The following is a 7,177-nucleotide window of genomic DNA, read 5'->3' as shown; positions in this document are numbered from 1 at the left end:
ACTGAGGGGTCCCGGGTTCGGTTCCGGTCAAGGGCATGTACCTGGGTTGCAGGCACATCCTCAGTGGGAGATGTGCAGGAGGCAGCTGATCGATGGATGTTTCTCTCTCATCGGTGTTTCTAGCTCTCTATCTCTCTCCCTTCCTCTCTGTAAAAAATCAATAAAATATATTTAAAAAAAAAAAAGACCATCGGAAAACACATATATAATTACATATTGTTTTTGTGATTAATCACTATGCTTTAATTATGCTCAATTTGTAACAATGAAATTGGGGGTCACCACAACATGAGGAACTGTATTAAAGGGTCGCAGCATTAGGAAAGTTGAGAACCACTGGTCTAGAGGATAACACAATCCCTCTGTCCCTCCTCCCCACACTATGAGACACTTTCCTTTTGATTGTCTTCCTCCGAGGCGGAAATGAGTCCTTTTCAGAGTATTCAGCGCCAGCAGAACCCACCTCTGCAGTGATGGGTAACCACTGTGACTGCAAACACAGGCTCTAAACACAGTGATCAGAGGCCTGGGTTCCCCGACTCTGACCCTTCCTTCCCCAGGTGTTTCTCCTCTATTAGCTTCCCCTCCACTAGCCCCTCACAGAGCTGTGGCTTCTCTGTGAACAACCAACCAGACTCCGGCCCTGATCACACTGAGTGAAAAGTGGGGCTTCATGTCTCTCTCCCACAAAACTGTGTTCCTTTAGGACACAGCCTGGCTATATTCATTGGCCCATATTGTGGGATGATTCAACATGTTGAATAAATGAATGAATGAACTCTCAGATAAGCTCTGATAAACTCTGGTTAAAGTGAAAATGATCACTGGGTCCAAGTGATACTTAGGATATTTGCATTCTAAAAGCCTTTCACCAAAGGAATTAGAGAATTTTAAGCATCAGGTAGGTAGGAGGGAGAGGAGTTTGCGGGAAATTCAGTGGCACATCATGGGAAGAAGAACAAGAGGACCCTCAAGCCCAGGGTACAGATGAAAAGGTGACACATTGTCTGTAGAGAGTATAAAAGCGGTAAGAAATCTGACCAAAATCAGTTTACTTTTATTATTACTTTTATCGTAAAATTGCATCAGTAATTTTAAACAATGTCATTGATAAAATACCCCTCCCCTAAAAAAAAATCTTTAATTGGTTTAAGTTTCAAGCAATTGCTGCAGTTTATTGCTAATATTGATAATATGTGTGTCATATGATCACAGTTTTGTAACTTATGCTTTAATACATATTGTATTCTATATATAATTTAATTCAGAGAAATCCCGGTTATATAACTGCCCTGTAATGCCAACAGAGTTACACATGTTCCTTTGGAGAGTAAGTTTCTCCCAGTTCAGAATATCTTGTGTTTGCTTTGGGTAAAGTTCATGTCCGTAATCTCCAAGGCACTACATGTTCTTGCATTTAAACAGTATGTTATAAATAAACAGTGATAGCACAGTAATTTCAAAGATGGATTTAAATTTCAATCCTGTCACTCTATTTGACAACCTGTAGGAACTTTTAAAATTTTATTTAATATTTCAATTTTAAAACTGTGAAACAGTGAAAACTATGCAGTATAATTTCTTGTAGGTGAAAACTTTAATTCATACATGAAATATTTTACTGAATATTAATACTCTCTTTTAATATACAGTTTATTCAGTTTAATTGATAATTGCTTTGAAGTTACACAATGAGTTCTGGAAAAACTTAATATTAGTGATATTATTTCATAGGTGCTTAAATCATACTTTTGTAGATCTTTCCATTTTGTTACTTTATTTTTGTACTGTAGTATTTCTTTTTAGGCTTTATTTATTTCCCTAGCCTGGATATATAAGCAATGTTCATGAAAAAAGAAATTTTATGATATTTCTTTTCCAAGCATTATTCTTCTTCTTTTGATTTTATAAATGTTAAAATAGTTTTGTTGTATAAAGGAGGCAGTTAAAATATGATCCACTCCAAATGACAAATATAAGAGAACGAAAATGGCAGCATAGGTAAATGCCAGTACTTGCCACCTCCCACAACCACATCAAAATTACAACTAAAATACAGAACAATTATCATTCAGAACTGCCTGAAAGCTGGCTGGATGGAAGTCCTACACCTAGAGAAGTAAAGAAGAAAGTACATTGCGACTGGTAGGAAGGGTGGAGGCACTGAACCCATGTGTGGCATACTTTTAATCAGGAGAGATATCTCAGCTGCAGTGGCCTCCCATGAGGAGCAAGGGGGCCAAGCTTCACACCAAACCCCCAGTCCAGGGTCCCAGAGCTGGGAAGAAAAGTCCCCATAACTTCAGGCTGTGAAAACCAGCAGAGATTGTGGCTGAGTGACACAGAGGTTGCTGGAGATCCAGGCAGTTCCTTTTACAGGGCCGGTGCACAAACTTAAATGGACTTGCTCCCTCTGAGCTCCAGCACTGGGACAAGGCTCAGGGAGATTCAGGGACATATGGAAATAAAATTAATTGCCTGGCATTGGAGCAAGAACTTAGGGGCCACTTTCTCCCAGATAGGGGTGCTTGCAGGGGCCATTGTTCCTGTGCTGAGACCTCCCCCATTGCAGAGCTGACTGACAATCATATCTGAGTTTTCATCAGCCTGGCTCACACTATTTGATCCATCCTGGTGATTCTCAGAGACCCTCCCCTATCCAATTTGCAGCCCAACCCAAGCTGTTTGCAGTGGCTTTTCCATATGAATTGACAGTCCTGGCTTAGGCTTCAGCATTTTCTTAAATCTCTCAAACAAACAGCAGCTAGCATCAGCATGCCTCATATTTATCAATAAGAAGTCCAAGAAGCTTGGCCTCACCTGAATGCTTTCAACCCCAACACAAGTAGCAGCTATCTGAAGATCGTTCTGTAGCTCCTGCCAGGTGGCCCCAGGCAGTGGCTGACTTTGCACCTCTCAGGAGGCTCCAGAGCCAGTGCACTGGGTGGACAGCTTCAGACCATACCAGATTACAAATCTACACATCAATGAGCAACACCCTCAAGGGGCACACTCAGTAAGCATCAAACCCCACTGAAGCAAGTCCTGCTCCAGACGAGTGTCTCCTGCACAGCAGCTCTTCTACTATAGTCACAGCTGGTTCTCACAGCCAATTGGCCTGGAGGTAATTTCCTTTCAGTGATGACAACAGCAATCAAGACCCAACTACTGTGCACACAGCCCACACAGGGGCACACCTAGAGTGCCCGGCTCAGGTGACTGGGAAGGCTGAACCACTGGATTCTAAAAGACACCTCCTACACAAGGCCATTCTACCAATTCCAGGAGACATAGCAGCTCTACCTAATACATAGAAACAAACACAGGGAAGTAGCCAAAATGCAGAGACAAAGAAACGTCACAAATAAAAGAACAGAAGAAATCTCCAGAAAAAGAAGGAAATGAAATGGAAGCAAACAAACTACTAGATACAGAGTTCAAAATAATAAATATAAGGTTGCTCAAGGATCTTAATAAGAGCTTCAAGGGACTTAGTGAGACTTTCAAGGATCTTAGTGAAAATTTCAAAGACATGAAAAAGGAACAGTCAGAAATTAAGCATACTAGTACACTAACTGAAATAAAGAGTAATTTAGAGGGATTGAACAGTAGAGGATTCCAAGAATCAAATCAATGATTTCGAATATGAGGCAGAAAAAAACACCCAATCAGAAGAGCAAAAAGGAAAAGAATCCAAAAATATCAAGATAGTGTAAGGAACCTCTGGGACAATTTCAAGCATACCAACATTCACATTAGGGAGTTACCAGAAGGAGAAGAGAGAGTAATATATTGACAACTTATTAGAAGAAATAATGAGAGAAAACTTCCCTTATCTGGTGAAAGGAATAGATGTACAAGTCTAGGAAGCACAGAGTCCCAAACAAGAGGAACCCAAAGAGGCTCGCACCAAAACATCATAATTAAAATTCCAAAAGTTAAAGACAAAGAGAGAACCTTAAAAATCAGCAAGAAAAAAAGCAATTAGTAAGAAGGGGGAAAAAAGATAAAAAAATATGAACAATAAATTGCAATAAATACACATCTATCAAAATTGAATCTAAAAATAAAAATAAACAAACAAGCAATCTGATGAATAAAATAGAACCAGAGGCATGGAAACATGGAACAGATTGCCAAATTTCAGTGGGAAGGGGGAAGTAGGGCCGGGAAGAGGTTAACCAAAGAACTTATATGCCTATATGCATTACTTATGGACACAGATAATAGGGTTGTGAAGACTTGGGGTGGGATGGGAACCAGGTGGACGGGGACAGTGGGGAGAAAAGGGGAGACATCTGTAATACTCTCAACAATGGAGATTTAAAAAAAAAAAAAAAGACCCATGAATGAACTTAAGTCATTCATGCTTTAAAAAAAAAAAGTTAAATATACCAGTAATGTCACTGGGGAAATCCAGGGCACTAAAACCATCCATTAAGCAATGCTCCCACTCAGGCCAGCAATCAGGGCCAATCTGTGGGGCAACCGGTGGGGCAATCGGGGGGACCCCCGCTGGCACCCACCTTGGCTGGCCTGGGGCCTGCGGGCTGGGGGCAGCTTCTGCGTTGAGTGTCTGCCCCCTGATGGTCAGTGCACATCATAGCGACTGGTTGTTCTGCCATTCAGTCGATTTGCATATTAGGCTTTTATTATATAGGATTTTTACTTTCTTCATAACATTTTTCACTATCTGAAATTCTCCTCTTCTCCTCCTCCTCCTCTTCTTCCTTCCTCTCTCTCTCTCTCTCTCTCTCTCTCCTCTCCTCTCCTCTCCTTCAATTCAAATATGACCTCAGGAAAACAAAAACTGTGTTTGTTTTTGTAATGTAAAGAACATTTTTTGAATTATTTATTAATTAAACAACCTATACCTAAGGCAGATTTCTATTCCAATCTGGGAATGCTGACCCTCTTTATGGTACTTGGAGCCAGAGTGGGTCGACCTTCCCCTGTAGGCTGCCAATGTTCTGCACCCTTTAATTAAGTCACTATTTTTGGTCAGTGGAGCTATGATATTTCAAGTCACGTTGCTAAGGGCAACATACCTTTGCTTTTCCATCTCCATCCACTCCTTTCAAAAAGAGTACAGAAAAGATCTTTTAAAGGTTCAGGTGTGAAAAGTCCCCAGAGGAAGAAAAATGCCCCCAAGGTAATTATAAAGATCTAGTTCCACAATGTGAAAAACTTTTTTCAACACATAAGCAAGTGTTAAAGGTATTTGTTTCTTAGTCATTTTAACAGTTTATTATGGGGTTCTTGGGAGGGAAAGAATCTTCAAGACATAAAGACATAGAAAGACAGAGTTCCAGGCTCTGTGATTTGTTACAAGCTATTTGGGAGAGTAGGAAGGACCATGGGTAGCTTATCACAGCACTCTTAAGGTGAGGTTGGCAGCAAGACCCTAGGTTTGACAATCACTGATTACTTCCTCTCCCACATACCCGCATTCAATCAATCTCCAATTCTTACAGATTAAACTCCAAACTCTTTCTCAAATCTAACCCTTACTATCTATTTATTAACCAACAGACTTTTGGTTTCCCTGACTTTAATATTGTCCCCAGCCCTCAATCTATTCTACCTAAGGCCAATAATCAGACCATATCCTTCACTGTATAAAATGCTCCAATAGCTCCTCTTTGCCTAGAAAGGAAGGTTCAAACTCCTTAATGGGCCATAAAAAGGCACTCCAGGATGCAACTACCTATTTCTTGTCCCTCATGTTGCACTTAATAAACCCAACTCTTGTAGTTCTCTGAACACGTGGTAAGATTTTTCACTGCTGTGTCTGTATAGGTCGACTTTATGCTCATAATGCCTTTACCCAACCTTCTATTAACTGGTTAATTCCTACTCTCCTTTTAAAACTCAATTTAACTGTCCCCTCTTCCTTGGGAAAACTCCTCATCCAGTCAGAATTAGGTTCTGCCTTTCTGTATCCCCAAAGACTCCTCTGTTGTTCTCTGTATGCTGTCCAATTGCAATAATGTGTATTAGGATCTATTAACCTTATTAGACTGTGGAATTCCTAAGGTCAGAAACTATATCTTATTCATCTTTATCTTAATGCCTAGAACAGTGTCTGGTACATAGTATTTAATGAGTGCTTGTTGAATAAATTAATTAAGTAAATGAATATGTGAATGACAAAATAGTTTTTTCAACTTAAGTATACATTAGAAAAATCTAAAAGTAAGTTATATTTATTATGCATTTGAAGAAATGCTTTAATGTAAAAAGAAGTCATAGGAGCATGAGATCACCATGGTCATTTTAAGGAAAGTTGGCCCAACAGCAAGCCCAATCCCTCCTAGCCTGGCTTTCTCAAGTGCCAAGAAGAGATTCCTTGCCCCAACTTGTGCATGGAGGATGTTTTTCTCCAGGGTTGCTTATTTAGCACTTCGCATGGGCACTGAAATAACTTTTTACTGGGTCTGTTTACACCTAAGTTCAGAGCAAAAATAGAGACAAATGAAAAAAAAATAGAGACAAATGAGCTTCAGACAGGACATGCTTGTTTTGGAATTTACTGAAATCATAGTCTTGAACTGCAAACTTCTAGGAATATCTATGTGGTTCCAAGACATTAACATTATCTGTTTCTGGGGAGAGCTTTTCAACCTATACACATCCCATGTCCTCCTTCAGTCCCATTAGTTATCCACCTCCACCCTACCCCCCACTTCTACACTTACTTGACTCTGAGAGGTTCTCAGGGTTAAGAACATGTATTTCCTTATATTGTTTTAATTGATTTCAGAGAGAGGAAAAGAGAGGGAGAGAAATACAGAAACATCAATGATGAGAGAAAATCATCAACTGGCTGCCTCCTACACGCCCCCTCCTGGGGATCAAGTCTGCAACCTGGGCAAGAACATATATTTTGACAAAGCTTCCAATACTCAAATATGTTTTAGCCAAACATAACCCACCTGGGCAGCTGATCAGACTATCCCTCCACTCACAAAGTGCTGGTGCTATGGTCAGAGCAGAGGCAGCAAAATTTTTCCAGTACTGGATACCATACTTTTCCTCTTATACAGATCAGGCCAGCATTTCTGTAGTGTTTCCCTAAGAGAAAAATAAGAATTAGGAAGAAATAACATCGTGGATCTGTGGGAAAGACACTATCAGATGCTACAAGAAGATGTGAATTAGATCCCATCTGGTATGC

This window comes from Myotis davidii, unplaced genomic scaffold (genome assembly GCF_000327345.1).
Source record: "Myotis davidii unplaced genomic scaffold, ASM32734v1 scaffold86, whole genome shotgun sequence".
In the NCBI taxonomy this organism is placed as follows: Eukaryota; Metazoa; Chordata; class Mammalia; order Chiroptera; family Vespertilionidae; genus Myotis; species Myotis davidii.
This window is presented reverse-complemented; position numbering follows the sequence as displayed.